At 41.5% G+C, this 21,195-nt stretch overlaps 1 protein-coding gene across 9 annotated transcripts in view; it reads right to left on the reverse strand.

The window, feature by feature from the left end:
* Positions 1-21,195, reverse strand: part of HECW1 (HECT, C2 and WW domain containing E3 ubiquitin protein ligase 1) — a 449,514-nt gene that overhangs the window by 292,077 nt on the left and 136,242 nt on the right. Inside the window, exon 1 of one of the 9 annotated variants that reach the window (XM_063814175.1) lies at positions 21,023-21,190. The exons of 7 other annotated variants lie outside the window; for them this stretch is intronic. The gene's annotated coding sequence lies outside the window, so the exon portion shown is untranslated. Of the gene's footprint in view, positions 1-21,022; positions 21,191-21,195 lie in introns of those variants that run through there. One more of the 9 variants, XM_024357800.3, reaches the window with a different exon arrangement.

Consider the following 21,195-nt stretch of genomic DNA (forward strand, 5'->3'; position numbering starts at 1 on the left):
CAGGCTAAGTCATAAAGGCACTGCAGCTTCTACCTCAGTCTCCTGGCTCCCTTGTTTGTGGAGAGGCAGCTGCCATGCTTTGAGGATGCACATGCAGTCCTGTGGAGAGCCCGAGTTGCTAGCTGATACCTCCATCTGACAGTTTCCCTAGTTTGCCAGCCACACTAGTGAGACACATTGGAAGTGGGTCCTCCTGCCCTAGTCAACCCTTCAGATGACAGCAGCCCCAGCTGACATCTGACTTACAACCTTCTAAGAGATCCGAAGTCTAAACCCGCCAGCCAAGCTGCTGCTGAATGACTGACCGGCAGAAACCACGAGAGACTATTAAATGATTGCTGTTTTGAGTCACTAAATTTTAGGGCTGATTTGTTATGGTTTATTATTAAGCAACAGATAACACACAGAATTTCAAAAGAATGTAAGTGAAAAAAATCCAACAATTATTGAGCACTTACTATATTCTAGTAACAGGGCTTACAACAATGCTAATGTGGACATTCCTATTTCAGAGATGAAGATATAGAGGCTGAGAAATATTAAGTTAAAGCACGGCTTCTCAACCTCGTTTTACATTTTGAGCCAGATAATTCTTTGTTATGGCGGTTGTCCCATGCATTGCAGGGTTTCTAGCTTCTACACATCAGATTTCAGTAGCAGTCACCCAATTGCAAAAACCAAAAAATGCCTCCAGACATTGCCAATTGTCTCCTCAGAGGTAACCCTACCCTCACTTCCCGCCCCCAGCTTTGTATTCTTGCATGCATTAGACTACTTGTGTGTTATCAGACAGGTTAGACTTTTGACAACAGTTAAAAAGGCTCTAGGAATGCCCCAGTTTTCTACTTCCTGGTTATTCTGTAGACTCTGTGGTGGGGTATTCCCAGGTGGATGGTCTTGCCTTTCAATTTGTTTATTTCCTCCAGCACTCCAATCATCCTCTCCAGCTTCCTTCACTCCTATATTGAAACTGTCTTCCTAACCCAAATATGCTTCAAGTGTGAATTTCACATGTGTCTTTCTGGTTCCGACAATAGAGTGTTATTCTATGTTAGTGAAATGCCATGGGCGTGCATTTGAGGGGCACCCAGGCCTTGTCTCATAGAAAACCTCCTGGAGGAATCAACTCATCCAGTGAAGTGTGTGTCAGGGAAAGGGATCGGGGGCAACTTCAAACTGCTGCAGACAGAAAGAGCAGAATATGTGAGGGTTCTGTGGCCAGTAGGAGCATGGCACATGCCAGCTGTGCTGTATTCAGTACAACTAAAACAGAGAATATTTCCAGCATGCTTGTTGTAGGAGATGGCAAGGGGTATGAATGGCAAGCAAACTGAAGAAGTAAGTAGAAGCCTGACAAAGGAAAGCAGTAGATGGTTTCCAGAGATGTCAAGAGGTAGATGGTCAGAACTTTATTAAATATTTCAGTGGTGAGGGAGAGGATGAATTAAGAATGGCACTCTGAGCTCTGACATGAGAGAGTGGGTAGAGGGTGGCACTGTTTACTTAAAAAAATGAACATAAGCCTAGGCAACATACCAAGACCCCATCTCTACAAAAAATAGAAAATAGCAAGGGTTGGTGGCGCACACTGGTAGTCCCAGTAGCTACTCAGGAGGCTGAGGTGGGAGGATCACTTGAACCCAGGAGGTTGAAGCTGCAGTGAGCCATGATCACACTACTGCACTCCAGCTTGGGTGACAGAGCAAGATCTTGTTAAAAAAACAAACAAACAAACAACAACAACAACAACAAAACACAGGTCAGGAGAAGATGACACATTTGGAGTTTGTCATGCCTGAGGCACATGAAGTGGAAAAGCCCAGTGGACAGTTAGAAATGTGGATCTGACTCTCAGGAGCCCCCAGGGATTCATCATCCTACAGAGGAGTGTTTCTCAGTGTTGGCACTGGTAACATTTTGGGGCAGATACAGCTTTGCTGTGAGGCTGTCCAGGGCACAGTGGGATGTGCAGCTGCATCCCCGGCCTCTGCCCACTAGGTCCAGTAGCATGTCCAAGTCATGACAATGAAACATGTCTCCAGACATTGCCAAATGTCTGCGGGGGACAAAATCACCCCCAGTGAGAGCCTCTAGGTTAAAGGTTTCACAGGGAATAAGGCTGCTAGGCTGCAGATCTCTGATTCAAATCTTGGTGGCCTATCTCTAAACTACAGCCCTTCTCCACTGAGCCATATGTAAGGATCTCTGCCACACACTGTTACAGAACACTGCGAGTCTCCTTCTAGGATTTATCTCATTGGCTTATGTAACTAATTCTGTAGCTGAGTTGGAAATATCTGTTTCCCCGAGGAGAAAGTAACCACCCTGAGGGCAGAGCCTCTGCACACACAGGATGCCTAGTAGAGTCTCTTGCACTTTAGAGAGACTCAATGAATATTTTAAAATAAATGCATAAATTATAAGTTGTTGGTTTTGATTTACTAATAATTTAAAGAGATTCTAGCACCAATATGAAGTGGCAAGTGTTCTATCTTTATTTGTCTGTGATAACTATCAGGTGAATTTTGTACTGCTTGAAAGTTTATCAGTATTCATTTGTGAAATGGTGAGGTTCTGAAAACTTCATTAAAAATTATCTGGCAAGTTTTATAGTTACGTTCATAACTTCAGTGTTTTGAAATTTTCTACTTCTTAAGTATGGTAATTTTCTAAGGAAATTAACTCATCAAGTCTTTCAAATATATTATTAAAATTCTGAACATAAAAATCTCTATTAATATTTCTCTTTGAACTATACATAATTTTATATTCCTTTTCTGATTCTAATCATGAATATTTGTTTTCTCTTAATTAGCTATGCCAGAGTGTTTGGTCCCCCAAGTAAATATTTTTAGGTTTATTTATCAATGCCACTGTTTCACTATATTTTGTTTTTAGTTCATTAATTTCTTCTTATATTTTAGTTATTTTTCTTTCGCTAGGTTTCTTTGGCTGAGGGTTTTCTAATTTTTTTTATTTGAACACAGTTATTTTCTTTTCTTTCATCTTAAATAATAAAAACATACAAAACTGTGAATTTTTCCCTGTAAATAATTTTAGTCACATCTGCTAAGTTTTAATGTATAATTATTATATTGACGTTATTTCCTAAATAGTCAAAATTATGGCTTCAATTTCCCCTTTGGCCAATAGTACTTTTCAATCTGAAAATGTTTGAAATTTTAAAAAACATTAACGTCTAATTGTATTGTGATCGGAAAATGTGCCTTCAATAATTTCTCCTTTTTGAAATTTATTGAGGATGTTCTCATGCCCCAGTAGTATATTGCTAATTGTATAGATGCTTTATAGATCCTTGCAATGATGACATAGTCTATTTCATGGCAAAATGGTCAGTACAAGTTTTAATTGTAAATATTATTTGATTTTATGTAATATTATTTATCTTTTTTATGTGCAAAATAATGAATTAAAACTCCCAACACAATTACATACATTTCTGCTAACTTCTAGCAGTTTTTGCTTTACCTATTTCGATTCTATACTATTAGGAGTGTAGAGGATCATGGTCCTTTGTCACTGTAGATTATAACTTCATCGATATAGAATAATCAACTTTGTCCCATTAAACACTTCTCCTCCTCAAATCTCACTCGATTTCATATTAAGCTGACATTTATTTATTTTACTTTTATGTCTTTACTTTTAATCATTCCTTTTACCTGTCTCTTTTAAATAGAATATAGATGAATTTTGTAGTTTGGTCCAGTTTGAGAATTTTTCTGTTGTTAGGTGATATTTATTTACATTTATTCTTGAAGGAGGTGTGCGATATAATAAAAATATGTATTTTATTTGGTCTTTATTTGTTCCTAGTTCCTGGCATAGAAGTTCTTAAAACATTTCCTGAGGCCGGGCACGGTGGCTCACGCCTGTAATCCCAGCACTTTGGGAGGCCGAGGCGGGTGGATCATGAAGTCGGGAGTTCAAGACCAGCCTGGCCAAGATGGTGAAACCCCGTCTCTACTAAAAATACAAAAAATTAGCTGGGCGTGGTGGCAGATGCCTGTAAGCCCAGCTACTCAGGAGGCTGAGGCAGAGAATTGCTTGAACCCGGGAGGCGGAGGATGCAGTGAGCCAAGATCGCACCACTGCACTCCAGCCTGAGTGACAGAGTGAGACTCTGTCTCAAAAAACGAAAACAAAACAAAACAAACAAAAAAACACTTCCTGAGTGAGAGAAGGGTCTTTTGTTACTCATAATCAGCCCCTTCACCCCTACCAGAGTTTATGGTAATGAGGTAGCTCTTGGTAGGTCCCTAGACAGCTTCAGGATGGGGGGCTGTCAACAGAGGAAACACCCATGTGACAAGAGGGTGGAAATTTTTAGCCTGCCCCTTGACCTTGGGAGAATGGGAAGGGGTAGAGACTGATCCAACAATCAATGGCCAGCGATTTAATCAATCATGCCTACATAATGCAGCCTCCATAAAAAACCCTAAATGATGTGGCCCAGGGGTGCTCCCGAGCTGGTGAATACACCTGGGTGCTGGGAGGGTGGTGCACCCCACCCTCCAGAATCCACACCCCCGCCAGTTTCCTCTTCATCTGGCTGTTCATTTGTACCCTTGATGAGAAGCTGTCATAGTAAGTATAGTTCTTCCCTGTGTTTTATAAGTCATTCTAGCAGATCATTGAACCTGAGGGGGGAGTTTTGGGAACCTTCAAATTTGTAGTTGCTTGGGCAAAAGCATGGGAATCCTGGGAACCCTGTTTTTGGCTGATGCCTGAAGTGGGAGCAGCCTTGTGAGAATGCGCCTTTAACCTGTAGGATTTGGGCTAACTCCAGGAGTGAGTGCCAGAATTGATTTGAATTGTTGGATACCCAGTTGGTGTCAGGGAACTGGAGAATTAGTGTGGAAGACCAGATGTTTGGTGTCAGGAGTGGTGTCAGAAAAAAGAGAACAAAAGGTGTTTTAAACTTATTAGCATGAACCTTATGAAATTGCCATTTTTGTAGGTCAAGATAGCAAAGTATGAACAATTTTATACATTTCAACATAAACTTGTTATCTGATATTATAGCTTCTCTTTTTATGCTTCTGTAATAAAATCTGTGCTCTTCTTTAGGCTGTCTGCTCTCAGCTACCCAGCACAAGGCAGGATGACACTTCCCGGCCCCCTGTGGTTAGGAGGGCCATGGGACCAATTCTGGCCAATGAGTTGTAAGCAGAGTAGGTGTAGCTTTCATGCTGAGGTGTTTAAATGGCTGTGCAGAACCCCAGAATTCTCCTTACCTCTGAGATGGAAACTGGCAACCTCAGAGATGGTGGCTGTCACCAGGACCAAGAGCGGCTAGAATGAGCAGAGCTACCCTCCCGACCCATAGACTAGGACAATGAGCAAAACATAGTCACCTGTTTAAGCCACTAAAATATGAGGGTTGTTTGTTTCCATGATAGAAGCTAGTGCATCCTGACCTACTTTCTGTCCATTTTGTTTTCCTAATTTCTTGACTATATGAAAATATACTTTTGCATCCATATTATCAAGTTTTCACGGTAAATAAGAAAAAATGGAGGAGCAAATTTAGTATTCCAAGTCATCTAGACTAATTATCCTCAGATATTTTAGAAGGGGAAGCAGACTGTAAGAACTATTTCTTGACAATAGCAATTTTTTTTTTTTTTTTTTTTTTTTTTTTGAGACTGAGTCTCACTCTGTCGCCCGGGCTGGAGTGCAGTGGTGCGATCTCGGCTCACTGCAAGCTCCGCCTCCTGGGTTCATGCCATTCTCCTGCCTCAGCCACCCGAGTAACTGAGACTACAGGTGCCCGCCACCACACCTGGCTAATTTTTTGTATTTTCAGTAGAGACGGGGTTCACTGTGTTAGCCAGGATGGTCTTGGTCTCCTGACCTTGTGACCTGCCCGCCTTGGCCTCCCAAAGTGCTGAGATTACAGGTGTGAGCCACCGCGCCTGGCTGACAATAGTAATTATTTTTTACAAAATACAGATGCTCTATTGAAGAAAAACAAACATAAAAGCAAAATGTAGAGATTTATGGCTAAAGTCAGTGTGGTATACATAGAAAATGGAATACTATTCAATCTTTAAAAGGAGTAAAATTCTGTTATTTGCAATAACCTGGATGAACGTGGAGGATATTCAGGTTATATGTTAAGCAACATAGCCAGGCACAGAAAGACATATACTGCATGATCTCACTTATATGTGGAATCTAAAACAGTCAAATTCACAGAAGCAGAGAGTAGAATGGTAGTCACCCGAGGCTGGGGGGAGGGGGAGGGATGGGGAGATGGTCAAAAGGTATAATGTTTCCATCAGTTAGAATAAGTTTTAGAGATCTATTGCAAAGTATGGTGACTGTAGTTAATAATAAGGTGTTGCATATTTCGAAATTGCAAAAACAGTAGATTTTAAATGTTCTCACCACAAAAAATAACTATGTGAGGATGGATATATTAAGCTTGTCTGAATCATTCCACAATATAAACATATATAAAAACATAACATTTCATCCTGCAAATATATATTTGTTGGGATAATCCCACAGTTATTATTTGTCAAGTAAAATTTTTAAAAATTAGAGATTTGTGCATTTTTATCATTACTTTGTGATTTGTGAATGGTAAATAATAAAATTAACAGGTAAGGAGTGGAGAAACATGAACTTAAATAAAAACAATAATAATACTAGAAAGAATACAACAAATCCTGCAGCCTCTTCTTCTTTCTCTTTCTTTGGCCCCCTCTCTCTCCCTCCCTCCCTTCCTTTTGTCTCCTTCCCACCTTCCTCCCTCCCTTCTTCTCTGTTCCCTAGTATTTCTCCTTATGTTTTCCTTCCTATTAACAGAGCTCAGGGCCAGGAGCAGTGGCTTATGCCTGTAATCCCAGCACTTTGGGAGGCTGAGGTGGGCGGATCACAAGGTCAGGAGTTCAAGACCAGCCTGGCCAATATGGTGAAACCCCGTCTCTACTGAAAATATAAAAATTAGCCGGCCATAGTGGCACACGCCTGTAGTCCCAGCTACTCGGGAGGCTGAGGCATGAGAATTGCTTGAACCTGGGAGGCGGAGGTTGTAGCGAGCCAAGATGGCACCACTGCACTCCAGCCTGAGTGACAGAGTGAGACTCCATCTCAAACAACAACAACAACAACAACAACAAACAGAGCTCAGATTATTTTAGCAATTCCATGGCTTGTTCTGCAGTGCTATGCTGACAAGAATATTTGTAATTTTCTTTAATTTTTTTGTGTTTAATAAGTTAATGAAAACCCCCATCTCTATGTCCTTAAGAGGGAAAAATCTTTGAAGTTTTGAAGCTTTTAGATGCTTCAATAAAATTCCTCTTTCCTCTCTGAGAAAAATAACAATTTTTCTCTCTTTAGAATGTGGAAATTGAACTGTATTCTTTTCATCGCACAGGTAAGTAATCACAGGAAATGCAGATAAGAAGAATTATGCAAAATCCTGCTAGCCATCATAACCACTCTTGTCATTTTGATATCAATTCTTTTAAATATAACTATTACATACAAATGTGTAGCCTTCTGTTTTCAACAGACATGTGATGTGACTGTTCATAAATGGGTGGAAGCGACCTCCTTGTACTCAGATCAAGCCATATATGTGTCATGTAAGAGTCTGAGGATGTGATTGAATGGCAGGAGGGCCTGGGGACTAGGAAGTGGGGAGAAGGTGGAAGTGCAAATGGACAAGGATAGTGGCCCAGGGCTGTATACTTTACTTATAGAACATCTCCAGTCTATTTTATAGTAGCTATTTAGAGGAAGCAAAGGAGGAAATGGCATTTTAAACGGTAAAGTTACTATTTTTAATAGTTTGTTTCCCCCTAGGAACACATGTTAACCTCATTACTGCATTGAAGACTCTTTGGAGGAGAAAACTACTTTTCATAGCTTAGTTTTTGTGAGGTAACTGCTAAGTAAGTAATTATAGATTCATTTGAAGGCATCATAACACAAGGGAAAGAACATAGTTTCAAAATCATGAAGACTGGGTCTGAATCTCATCTCTGCCTCCATAGCTATAGGGTCCTGGGAAAGCCCAGGACTTATCCCTGCAGCCTCAGTTTCATCATATGTGAAATAATATCATCAATACCTTGCAAGTTGCTGTGAATGTTAAATTAGATGAAATCTATAAAGTGGCTGATATACAGATATCATTCAATGAATTATAGCCATTGTTTTCTTTTTTCTTGTAGCCTCAATATTTATTGATTTCTTTAGGTTTGTTATACACACACACACACACACATGCACACATACATATATATATATATTTTGAGACAGTGTCTCATTCTGTCACCCAGGCTGGAGTGTAGTGGCGCAATCTCAGCTCACTGCAACCTCCATCTCCTGGGTTCAAGCAATTCTCATGCCTCAGCCTCCCGAGTAGCTGGGATTACAGGTGTGTGCCACCATGCCTGGCTAATTTTTGTGTTTTTAGTAGAGATGGGGTTTCACCATACTGTTCAGGCTGGTCTTGAACTCCTGGCCTCAAGTGATTCTCCTGCCTTGGCTTCACACAGAGCTGGGATTACAGGCATAAACCACTGCACCGGACCAGGTTTGTAATTTTTTACTGACTAATTTGGTTAAGCAAGAAATAAGTAACACTGAAAAATTAAAGAAAAAAAAATAAAAAACAAAACAAAGCAAAAACCTGCCAGTTACTCTTTTGTTATGAGACAGAAGCACTCATTGATGGGCCCCTTACTGTCACAATAAAGATATGATTGATATGGCCAAAATTCAGCAACCACTGAAATCTGAATTTTCGCTTTGTCAGTAGCCACTTGCTAAATAACATCACTGTCACAGAACAAAACGCTTTCCAGTTTGTCCCCTGCTGGCGTGCTTATCCCGTGTGTTTAACTGAAGGTACCATGTAATTGGGGTGGAGTCCGTGCCACATGTTCCTGGAGTTCAAAGCTGCCCGGTCCTCTACCAGGGGCAGCCAGGTCACTCTGCACCAGCTGCATTTAACCCCCAAGGGTTTAAACTGCCTTGCACTTGGGGCAGAGCTTCCAAGGGCCACTAGGGGGCAGCAAACATGTGAGAAAGAGCAAATAGAAGAGAACAAATCCGACGAGGAAGACATGGAAGTCATACTCCTCAGGAAAAAGGTTCTGCCCTCTTCAAAGAACATGCTTGGGATGCTACGCACAGCACAGCAACAGAACTGGAGCTCTAGACATAAGGCTCCTGTTTAAGGGGAAAAAAAGGCAATTTCTTTACATCAAGACAAACTACTTTTCCTATGCCAATAATTTTCAAATATTTGTCACTAGCCGTAACTTCTCTTCTCAGTTCCAGGTCCCTATGGCCACTTGAATGCCTCAGTCTCCTGCGACTCATCCTCATTATACTTCCTTGTAAGCAACCTAGTGCAGAGCTCAAGAACTTGTTCCCTGGAGCCACACTGTCTGGGTTCCAATCCTACTTCAGCATTTACCAATTAACGCTTTGGGCAAGTTAATTAATTTCTTAATTTCCTCATCTGTAAAACTGGGGCAAAAATTGTACCAACCTCTCACTCTTGTGAAAGAGGTTAATGTTTGCAAACTTTCTTAGAATAGTGCTTGGCACACAATAGGCACTATGTGAATGCTTCTTGAATAAAAATAAATAATTCTTGCTCCTTTTCACAGTTTCCTTCATCAGTAAATGGCACCTTCATCCACCCAACTAGATGAAACCTACAAGTCAGTCTTGATACCCCTGTGTCCCTCATCTCCCACATCCAAGCAATGACTAAGTCCTATGACTTCTATCTACTAAATCACTAAATCAACCTTACATCTGTCCACCTCTCTCCATCTTCACAGATACCATCAACTAGTCCAAGCCACCATCATTTCTCACCTGAGCCACTCCTATGGCCTCCTGGTATCTCCTCAGCTACTCTGGTGCCTCTCTACTTTATCCAGAATTTTTCCAACACAAATTTGCTGCTTCATGACAGCAGAAGTGATCTGCACAGCTTAAAACACTTGAAAATCTTATTTCTCTTAGAATGAAAACAATAATCCATATTGTGTCCTATAATGGCTAGTGTGGCTCATCTCTTTTCCTTGCTCCCTGTGTTGCACCTATCTTGCCACTTTTCGGTCTTTCCATGTGAAGTGTTTTCTTTTGCAATGGGGGCTTTGCATATACCAGGAACATCTTCCCTTCTCGGTGCCTACTTAACATCTCACGCTTCTGATCTTAGTTCAGATAGTTCTTTCTTCAGAAAGCCTGTCTTGATCCCTTAACCAGATTGTACCCTCTATTATCTGTCCTCAGAGCATGGTGTATACATCCTCCAGAAATTCTTTCTCAACTGGGGATGCCTTTCCATTGCCTTTAGGCATTCATTGTTCTGATAAGAAGTCAGCCATAATTTTTTGTCATTATTCCTCTATATGCAACATATCATTTTTTCCTGTGGTTGCTTTTATATTTTCTTTATCTTTGGTTTTCAGAAGTTTGACTGTGATGTGCCTGGGTGTGGTTTTATTTGTGTCTCTACTACTTAGAATTCACTGAGATTCTTGAATCTATAGATTGATATTTTCTCATTGTATCCCAAATATTTCAGCTGTTATTTCTTTAAATATGTTTTCTGGCCCATTCTCTCTCTCATTATTCTAGGATTGCAACAACTCACATTTTAGGCCATTTAATAGGTCACTGATTGATGATGGGTAAAGTGTTTTTAAATATTTTTTTTCCCTGTGCTTTAGTTTGAATAATTTCTATTAACCATTCTTTAAGTTCACTAATCTTTTCTTTCAGTTTCTGTTCTGCTGTTAAGCCTATTCAATCCATTATTTACATCAGATGTTTATTTTTACTCTAGAATTTCATTTGTTTCTTTTTTATGGCTCCCATTTCTCTGTTGTAATCCCCCATCTATTTATTCATTCTGGCCATCTTTTTCTGAACATCCTTGAATATATTTACAGTAGATGTTTTAAAGTCTTTCTCTGCTAGTTCCAGTATCTGATCCATCTGTGGGCCTGCTTCTGTTGATAGTATTTTTTCTATTTATTTATCATATTATCTTGCTTCTTTCCATGTTTTATAACTCTAAAAATTATATATTGAATGGTTTTTTTTTTTTTTTTTTTTGGAGATGGAGTCTCACTCTGTTGCCCAGGCTGGAGCGCAGCGGTGCGATCTCAGCTCACTGCAACCTCCACCTCCTGAGTTCAAGTGATTCTCCTGCCTTAGCCTCCCGAGTAGCTGGGACTACAGGCATGCACCACCACACCTGGCTAATGTTTGTATTTTTAGTAGAGACAGGGTTTCGCCATGTCAGCCAGGCTGGTCTCGAAGTCCTAACCTTAGGTGATCCCCCCTCCTCCGCCTCCAAAGGTGCTGGAATTACAGGTTGAGCTGCTGCTCCTGGCCAAAGTGGACATTTTTTGTAGAAGAATAGTGCAGACTGAAGCATACTATTGTTTGTTTTGTTTTCCTTGAGAGTGCTGACTTTTTCCTATATCTGGGGGCTAAGGTAAAAGAGATCATTCATATTTCACTAAGAGTTGAATTGGTAAAAACAACAACAAAACAAAACAAAACAAAAAAAACAAACTGGGGTGCACTTCCCACTGCTAGATGTAGGGATTTTCTATCCAAGCTTTCACCCTACAGAAGCCATTCCCTACCATCAGCAATGTAACTGTTGCCCAACTCAAGACATTTGCCTCTGTTAGCTCCAACAAATAAAAATATGTCTCTTTTTGCCAACCAAAAACGACAGGGCCAACAACTCTATAAGCACAGGCAATTTAACAAGTACGTTTTCAGTTAGTGCCATTTTTAATTCTAATTATCTTCTGTTAGGTAAAGTGGAGGATTTCTAGCTTTGCTGGGCCAATACATTAAAAAAATTCCAAGTCTGTCCTGGTTGTCTATATTCCCATTCAAGTACACTGGCTTAATCCAGTTTTGGAGACATTCTTGACCAGGATCTACCTGTAAATGAAATATATAATTAGTTCCATAATCTGGTATCCATTCGCCTCTCAGTCGCTTTATTGGCACGCTACACTAGAAAAACATGGGGCTTGGGGTTAAACTAATGTGGGTTTGAATGCTAGCTCCACTACTTTTTAATGGGTAATTCTTTTTTTTTATTTTTTTATTTTTTATTTTTTTGAGATGGAGTCTCACTCTTTTGCCCAGGCTGAAGTGCAGTGGTACAATCTCGGCTCACTGCAACCTCCGCCTCCCAGGTTCAAGCGATTCTCATGCCTTAGCCTCCCGAGTAGCTGGGACTACAGGCCATGTGCCACCACACCCGGCTAATTTTTTTGTATTTTTAGTAGAGACAGGGTTTCACCATGTTGGCCAGGCTGGTCTCAAACTCATGACCTCAGGTGATCCACCTGCCTTGGCCTCCCACAGTGCTGAGATTACAGGCGTGAGCCACCATGCCTGGCCTTTACTGTGTAATTCTAACATCGCATTAAACTTTCTGATTTTCAATTTTATTATCTATAAAATAGAGAAGACAATATCAGATTCATAGGATTGGGAAGACTAATGAGCATTTAATAATTAATGAGCACTTAATGAAAACCTGCCAAGTGCCAGGAATGTGAAGAGTGCTTCACCCATGTTATCCCACTGAATACCACTATTCTTCTTCTTATTTCTAATTGCATATGAATAAATTAAGACATAGAGAGGCAAAATAACTTGCCTCAAGTCATCTAAGTCAGCAGTGGTAAAACATGGATACAAACCTAAAAACTCTGAGCTGAGAGTCTATACTCTTTAGCCCTTGTGCTAAAATTGCTGGTACTCTGTTGAGGGTCACCTCAACACACTGCTTTTACTAGTAATAATTAATAGTGTTAACATTAACCACACAAATAAAATAAATCCCCCATCAAGTCTGCTTAGTCTAGAGGATGGTGCTTGGTTTTGGTTTTTCACCTCCTCTCCACTGGAGGTTTGCTGCTACCCCTCCATCAGAGTGGGAATCTGACCCACCCAAACCCCATGCCTCTTGCTTCGGGCCCTAATCTGCCTTACTAATATCAGCCTTCTTACCTTGAAGGCAGAACCCTGTTTTACTGCCTACGTTAGTGATTCCCAGAGTGTACCCAACTAATCATGAGTTACTAGATGATAGGTTAGAAAAATGTGATATAAATGCTGTGTTTCAAAATCCCCTTCTTGCCACATATTAGACTCAGAGAGGTCCTGCAGCAAATACATCAGATCAATTCTGTTTAACTTGGTGTTTCCCAAATTTACTTGACCACAGAACTCTTTCATGACCAACTACTAATAGCTCACTTTGGAATATTAATTAACATATACACTGTATTTGTGTGAACATCTCTTTGTGTCTTGTGCATTCGGGTGGCCCCACAGCCCTTAGTACAATAATCAGTTAAGGCTCACAGAATGAATGAATGAATGATGAAAAGGATGAGTGAGTATCTAATAACAATCATTGTGACACTAACTGTTAATTTGGGAACGGAGAGAGAGTGGGCATTTTTCTTTTTTGTTTCCTGATTTCTGTATCAATATTCTAAAATGCTTAGCTCTCAAGTTAAAATTAAGTCTTACTTGGCATAAATAGAATCGTATAAGTGATTGTCAATACATGGTTTATATACCTTACTTTCTTTCTTTTTTGTGGGGGAGGTTGTTGGGGGAGGGGAAGCCAGATGCAGAGAAGGGGGATGAAGAATAGCAGGTTCTGTTCTAGGAAATATTGCTTTTAGTGAAGTAGCTTTTACTTATCTTATCACTCCCTTGGCACACATTAAGCTAATGTACTACTTATTAATTATTCCAGTATTTCACCATGATATTATTAATCGGAAATTACTTTGATGTTCATCTTTTCTTTTCTTCTTTTTTGTTTTTGAGATGAAGTTTCCCTCTTTTTGCCCAGGCTAGAGTGCAGTGGCGCAATCTTGGCTCACTGCAACCTCTGCCTCCCAGGTTCATGCGATTCTCCTGCTTCAGCCTCCCGAGTAGCTGGGATTACAGGCGCCTGCCACCACGGCTGGCTAATTTTGTATTTTTAGTAGCGACAGGGTTTCACCATGTTGGCCAGGCTGGTCTCGAACTCCTGACCTCAGGTGATCCATCCGCCTTGGCCTCCCAAAGTGCTGGGATTACAGGTGTGAACCACCGTACCCAGCCGATGTTCATCTTTACTATGTTTTTACTTGGCTTGAACTATAATGCTCCCTTTTCACAGTGCTCCATGAGATCTTCAATGACAAACACAGTTTCAAAACCCACATACTCACTTTTCACATTTACTATTTTGGATTGTATGATAAAGCAAACAGTCAATCATTATTCTTTGCCTTAAAGAATCTCAAAACATTTACGAGGGCCTACTATGGACCTAGAGCGTGAGTTACCTATCCAATAATAGAAGATGGTGTGTGAGATGGTGAGCAGCACACTTTAAAGATTAAAAGGACAGTTTTAACCATGACAAACTTTAGCTTGTTTTATTTTTCATACCTCTTCATATTAAATAATTAGGTCAGATTTTCTTGGAAGCAGATGACATAACTTTTTATAATAAGGAAAAGAAATCCTTCCTTCTCACCTAATTAACTACAACTCACATTTCAGTTCCTTAACTTCAGTCCAAATAAAGTCCTCCCTCCTCCCTCATGCATGCTCATAGAGCTGTCTTCTTTCCCTTCAGAATATCCACATTTCCTGTGAGTGGAATGGCTTTTCTCCTTCACTAAACTGGAGGCCTGTTAATAAGCTGGGGCTGGCTTGGCTCATCATGTCATCTCCTGCACCTGGCACAGTGCATGGCCCAGAAGAGCCACGTCACAAATATTTATGAATAAATCTGTTGAAAAATACATATTTATTGAATAAATCTTGGTTTTTTTTTTTTTTTTTTTTAGACAGAGTTTCACTCTTGTCACCCAGGCTGGAGTGCAGTGGTGTGATCTTGGCTCACTGCAACCTCTGCCTCCTGGGTTCAAGTGATTCTTCTGCCTCAGCCTCCTGAGTAGCTGGGATTACAGGCGTGCAACCATATCCAGCTAATTTTTGTATTTTTGGTAGAGAGGGGGTTTCACCATGTTGGCCAGGCTGGTCTCGAACTCCTGACCTTAGGTGATCCACCCACCTCAGCCTCCGAAAGTGCTGGGATTACAGGCATGAGCCACCAGGCCCGGCCTGAATAAATCTTATTTTATGCAACGGTGACTGAAGTTATCAAAATAAAGTAATGTAGTACCTGGAACAGTACTTGACTCTCTCCAGCTATTTTTATTTCAAACTCTTTTGCTTGGAAGTAGAATTCCAGATGAGGTATTAGCATAGTTGGGTTAGCTCCTTGGATCACATTGGGCACACTTGTCAAGTTTTTGATGCCCTAATTCTTAAATAACATAGAGTTTGTGTTCTAACATCTAATTGTCTTAATTGACTAGGGCATTGTGTTTCCTCTTCTAAACTTGTAATTATGGATCACTGGACTGAGTGTAAAGTAGCTATTGCACAGCCCAGCAAGGAATGACAAAGCTATCCTTAGTCAACAATAGAAAACGTGATGAGGGGAGCAAACCAAGATGGCAGCCCCTAGTGGGGGTGATTCAACATCCCTTCTTCTAGTGACATAAAAGAAGGTTAGGGTGTATAAATGACTCTAGCAAAGACAAGTTTAGATAGATACAGTTACAGTTGGTTCTGTGGTTTTCAAAAGTAGAGAGTAGCCATCTCTCTGGGCATTATGACCAGTGCTGGAAGCGAAGAGAGATGGCAATTAAACTGAGGTGCAGCTGAGGAAATTCCTGGCTCCTCATACACTTTCGTATATCATATCCAAGAAAGCTGGAAGGCTGAACTCTCTGCTGACAATGGTGGGGGAGGCAAGGGGCTTTTGTTGAGGTTCCTGCTAGTATGGTGTCAGCAGATTGTATATTGACTTAATGTTTGATTTGTGTGTTTTCCAGTACATTCTCCTGAACTCCTTGACATAACTTTCCAGTAAAAGTGCTTGTCTAGTAAGTCAGATATTTCCAGGAGGGCTGGGAAAGTGGAACCATGCCACCTGGCATTATTTCATAAAATTAATTACCTGAACGAATTCATGAAAAATTGCAAATACAAGTGCTACAATATAGAGTTACTGGGCCATGCCATATTTCTTCTCTCTAACAATTACCTGTGTTATTTTCACTTAAGTGGGGCTTCATTATTTTACTCTCAGTGGTCATTGATTCTCCACTGGAAAAAAAAGATCTTCTGTGTTTGGTCTCCTGGGATTTGAAAAGACCTGATGATAAGACTAAATTGGAGCCTGACTCAGGAAACAAAGACGCTTCCCAGGCAATTGTTCATCTAATCTGGGGATATTCATTACCAGTCAATCAAGATTTGCCTGGAAAATTTCCCTTAATATGAGCTTTAGATAGAAAGACCAGCAGTCAGCACAGACTCAGAGTCCAGAGATCTAAACCTCACTCCAGGTTGTACAGTGGGCAGCTTTAAGCAAGCCCCTCACTTCTCTAAGCCTGTTTCCTCAGTTATAAAATGAATGTATTCATGTGATATCTCTGCATATCTGTCTTTTTTTTTTTGAGACGGAATTTCACTCTTGTTGTCCAGGCTGGAGTGCAATGGCATGATCTTGGCTCACTGCAACCTCTGCCTTCCAGGTTCAAGCGATTCTTCTGCCTCAGCTTCCCCAGTAGCTGGGATTACAGGCACCTGCCACAATGCCTGGCTAATTTTTTTGTATTTTTAGTAGAGACGGGGTTTCACCATATTGGCCGGGCTGGTCTTGAACTCCTGACCTCAGGTGATCCACCCTGCTCCTCGGCCTCCCAATGCACATCTCTTAACATTGGAGGGAATGTCAAAGTTGATGATATATTTAAAGCTCTTGGAAAACTGAAGGCACGGAACAAAACTAAGTCAGAGTTATTAAAAGGTGGAATCAAGCTTAGAACAGAGCTATCAGCAGCCATAATAAAATAATAGGGTTTATTCTGACAATCTATGTTTGTGGGCTTCTAAACAGATGTGTACATAAAGTAAGGCTTGTATTTGAGAAATAAAGGAGGCTAGATTTGAGTTTATTCAGTGAGTGTGTAAATGGAGCCTGCATCCTCGCCATCACCACCACCATGGTCATCACCGTCATCATCACTACCAACAAGTGAGCAACAACTATGTGTAGGCATGTGGCAGGACTCTTCCTTCCCTTCATGCTACCGTTCAGTTCTCTCAAAAACTCAGGAGGCTTCTCTGTTACTGTCCTCATTCAAGAAAGGAGGAATGAGAGGCTCCAAGAGGTTGCCAGTGGTTCCCGAAACGGGCTGTGCATCAAAATGACCAGGATTTTTTTTTTTTTAAGTGCGGATGTTTGAGCCTTGACCAACTACTGAACCAGGTAAATCCCAAGCAGCTGAAAATCCATGTCCAAGCTCCACAGATGATTTTACTGAGCAGACAGACTTGCAAATGGCTGGGCTAAATAACGTCTCCAAGGTTACGCAGCTGGAAGCAAAGTTGAACTCTAACCAAGGTTGGCCACTGGACTCCCGTGTCAGCTCTTAACCACTTTTGTCTTGTTCGATTGGTGGTTAACAGTGTATTTAACAACAACTGTCTTTTATTGACTTTAATTAGTTTTTCCACATTCTACATCTACTGTTAAACTACACTGCAAGACTACTTTCCCCCAGTAACCATTTAGGTGTTTTATAATAAATGACTTAGCTCCCAAGGATCTTTTATAGTCTGGCCAACTGCTAGTGATATTTACCTATAGATGGAGAGTGTAACTATCCATGATGAAGGTTACAAAATGCGTGGGTATGACTATGGGAACTCATAACCAATGATCAAATGACATCTGTACATTGGTGAAGGGAGTTTTTAATGAGAGGCTGGGATCAATGGGCCCAGAGGTAGCCGTGAAAGCCTCTGCATGGCTTGGGCCATGGTATAAGCCAGGGTGTTCCCAACTTAAATGTCTGCATGAATTACCTGGAAATCTTATTAAAGTGCAGATATTGATTCAGCATTTCTGGAGTGGGCTCTGGAGTTTACTTTTTGGAGCTCCCAGGTGATGCTAAAGCTGCCAGTTCTTGGGTGTAAGTACACATGGCCCTAAGACAGCTATGAAGAGATCCACTCTCAGCAGAAGAACCACAAGCCCTGGGAGTGAGCATCAGACAACTCCTCACTGACACGGATACTGACTGGGGGCAGAAACCTGGGGAGGATGCTCAGAGGTGAGCTACTGAAAGACCCACGTAGTAGGGGAAGGCATTGCCCAGAGAAAAACCTATTATCTGTCATGGAGTAAGGAAGGGTGATGAGTGTAAGTGAAACACTTATATGTTGAGTAGAGGGCTCGCAGGTGTATGGTTCTGATAGTGATGCACATTTGGAAATATTCTGTGTGTTAAGGGAGTGAATTCTAGACCAACATTGGTTGAATCAGCAGCGACAGGAGGAGGATACTGCTGGATGCTGAGATTCTTACAAGTCAAGCCAAGGACCCCGTGGAATGTACCCCCCAGAGCACTGGGTCCAGCTTGGATGAATGACACTGCCTCTTGCGATTGCTGAGTTTCTACACCTACCTGTCAGGTAATAGCATTCTACTCTGAACAGCCACATGGAAATAAATAAACAGTAACTGGAGCAAAATAACATGCGCTTCAGCTAATTCCATTTGGGGAAGAAAGAGTCTGAGAAGGACTTTGTGGGTGGAATTGTATAAGGGAGAAAAGAGGAAATAACCAGAGCATCGGCTGGGTTTTAATTAGGCAGGAGTGTAATGAACCTGTAACGCCAAAAGCATCTTAGCTATTTAGACCTGTGAGTATAATAAGTAGAAAGAAACTAGATTTTGTGGCCAGGCATGGTGGCTCACGCCTGTAATCTCAGCACTTTGGGAGGCCAAGGCGGGCGGATCACCTGAGGTCAGGAGTTCGAGACCAGCCTGGCCAACATGGTGAAACCCCATCTCTATTAAAAATACAAAAATTAGCTGGGCATGTTGGCAGGCGCTGGTAATCCCAGCTACTCAGGAGGCTGAGGCTGAGGCTGGAGAATTGCTTGAACCTGGGAGGCGGAAGTTGCAGTGAGCCAAGGCCGCGCTATCGCACTCCAGTCTGGGTGATAGAGTGAGACTCCATCTCAAAAAAATAAAAGAAAAAAAGAAAGAAACTAGATTTTGTGCATCCACATTCAGTCCCCTGTCCCACTAGGCTAGGCAAAAGGAATCTGGGATTGCAGAAGGACAGGGCTCATTCTTCGACAGACAGCTTCTGTGACTTGGCCTGGGACTCTGATAGCTTGGCACCTTCACCACCCCTTGCAGCCCTCAAGGAGAGGCAAACCTCAATAAAATGACTGGGAGAGAAAGCCAGAGGAGGAAGCATCCACAGGGCCCATCCAGTAAGGGGGGTGGGGTCCCTGACACCGGAAGCATTGCTGCCCTGGGAGAAGTAACGAATGATTGTAGGGCCAGCAACAAAATAGGCTAAAACACAGCTGCCTTCAGAGGAGGTGAGCTAAGTAGGAGCTGTGACGATCTGAAGGTCATATGCCCTCCGGCCTAACAGGGCCCTCCTCACTCAGCTCTGTGGCTAAGCAGAGGGTGGGCCCAGGACTGTAGGAGCTTTTGATTTTTTTCAAGAGAAGCTAAGATTCTGAATTTTTACATAAAATTGCCTGTTTTTATTTAAAAAATCATTAATAAAATCAAACCTAAAAAATCAAAAAGCACCGGCAGCCAAATAAAATAAACTTGCAAGGGAGCATGAGTTGGTGACCTCTGGGCTATTTTTTTACGCAAGTTCAGAGAGACAGCATGGGTTTTTAGATTGTACTCAGAGGCGGAAGTACAAGGCAGGGCAGGTACACACAGGACGTTCCTGGCGCTCTCTTCTCCACCTTCCTTCCCCTGTCCTCTCTTCTTAGCACTTCCTAGGGCTTTACATTGTGTTCTACACTTGTGTGGGTTCTTCATTTTCTGACACTCCTTCTCACAGCTAGAATAAAACCTCCAGGAGGCCAGAGACCTGTTTGCTAACAGCTGTATCTCTCATTTTTTGACTATATCTGGTACACAGTAGGCACTCAATAAATAGTGGCCCAGTTGAAAAGGAATGACTGGTCCATGCTCCCGTCTACAACATCCAAGCCAGGCTGAGCTGGTGTCACAGACCCCTCATTTCAGGGTCTGTCATCGAATTCAGAGTAGTTCATGAGGCTGCTGTGGACCAGAGTGACCCAGCATAATCCCTATCCAGAATTTTAAGACAAATACAATGCTACCAAATCCACTTTTATTTTGTATTTCTGTGTGTGTGTGTATGTGTGTGTGCACGTGTGTGTGTGTGTGTGTGTGTTTTGGTTAAAAAAAATCTGCAAGAGAGGAAGAAAAATACACATCCATCCGTGGCGTATATTCAGCTGTGATCATGAAAATACTGAGTTATTGTCCGAAATCGTGTAAAGCAAGAACCTGCATTAAGAAAGCATAGCTAAGCAAACAGGCCCGGGACCCATATCTGCTGACATACCGTGCTATCCTGAGACTGCCGCAGAACATTTGCAAAGCCGTGTTCTCTAAGAATTCTGCACAGTGCAAACAGGCATGAGGGGAAAAAATACTACTAGGGAACTTCTAGTTCTTGCTGAAAAGGAAAATTTTGAGCTCTAAATCTAGCACTACCAAGCAAGAGAGGCATCTGTGGCTGCATATAAAGCTGGTACTCCTTTGCTTGAACAAAATCCCTCAGTATACAGTACTTAAAATAAACAAAGCTCAAAACAGTCAGCTACACACGCATGTTTTTTGGCCACATGCTGCCTGAAGAAAATAGCTATGCAGTGTGCATGCCCTAGTTTAAACCAAGCCTGAAACCGCACAGTCTCATTCCTCTCCCGGTCTCCTTTTCTAGACAGAAATACATTTCCCTTTAATGTACAAGTGAGAAAAAAATATGTTTAAAAGACAGTCCAGGCCCTTGATAAAAGCACTTACTTTGAAAGAACAGGACAGACTACGTATTCAAAACAAGAGCGCCTTCTTAAAGTGCAGGCTCAGAAGTTGTTCAATGGCCAGGACCTTGATTTGTGCTGGCGGCTCTGGTCCTGCTGGGCATGGTTAAGGGCGAGGCTCGCAGCCCGCACGGCGTGGTCCTTCAGGGGTGCTGC

Source organism: Pan troglodytes, chromosome 6, assembly GCF_028858775.2.
Source record: "Pan troglodytes isolate AG18354 chromosome 6, NHGRI_mPanTro3-v2.0_pri, whole genome shotgun sequence".
Taxonomy (NCBI): Eukaryota; Metazoa; Chordata; class Mammalia; order Primates; family Hominidae; genus Pan; species Pan troglodytes.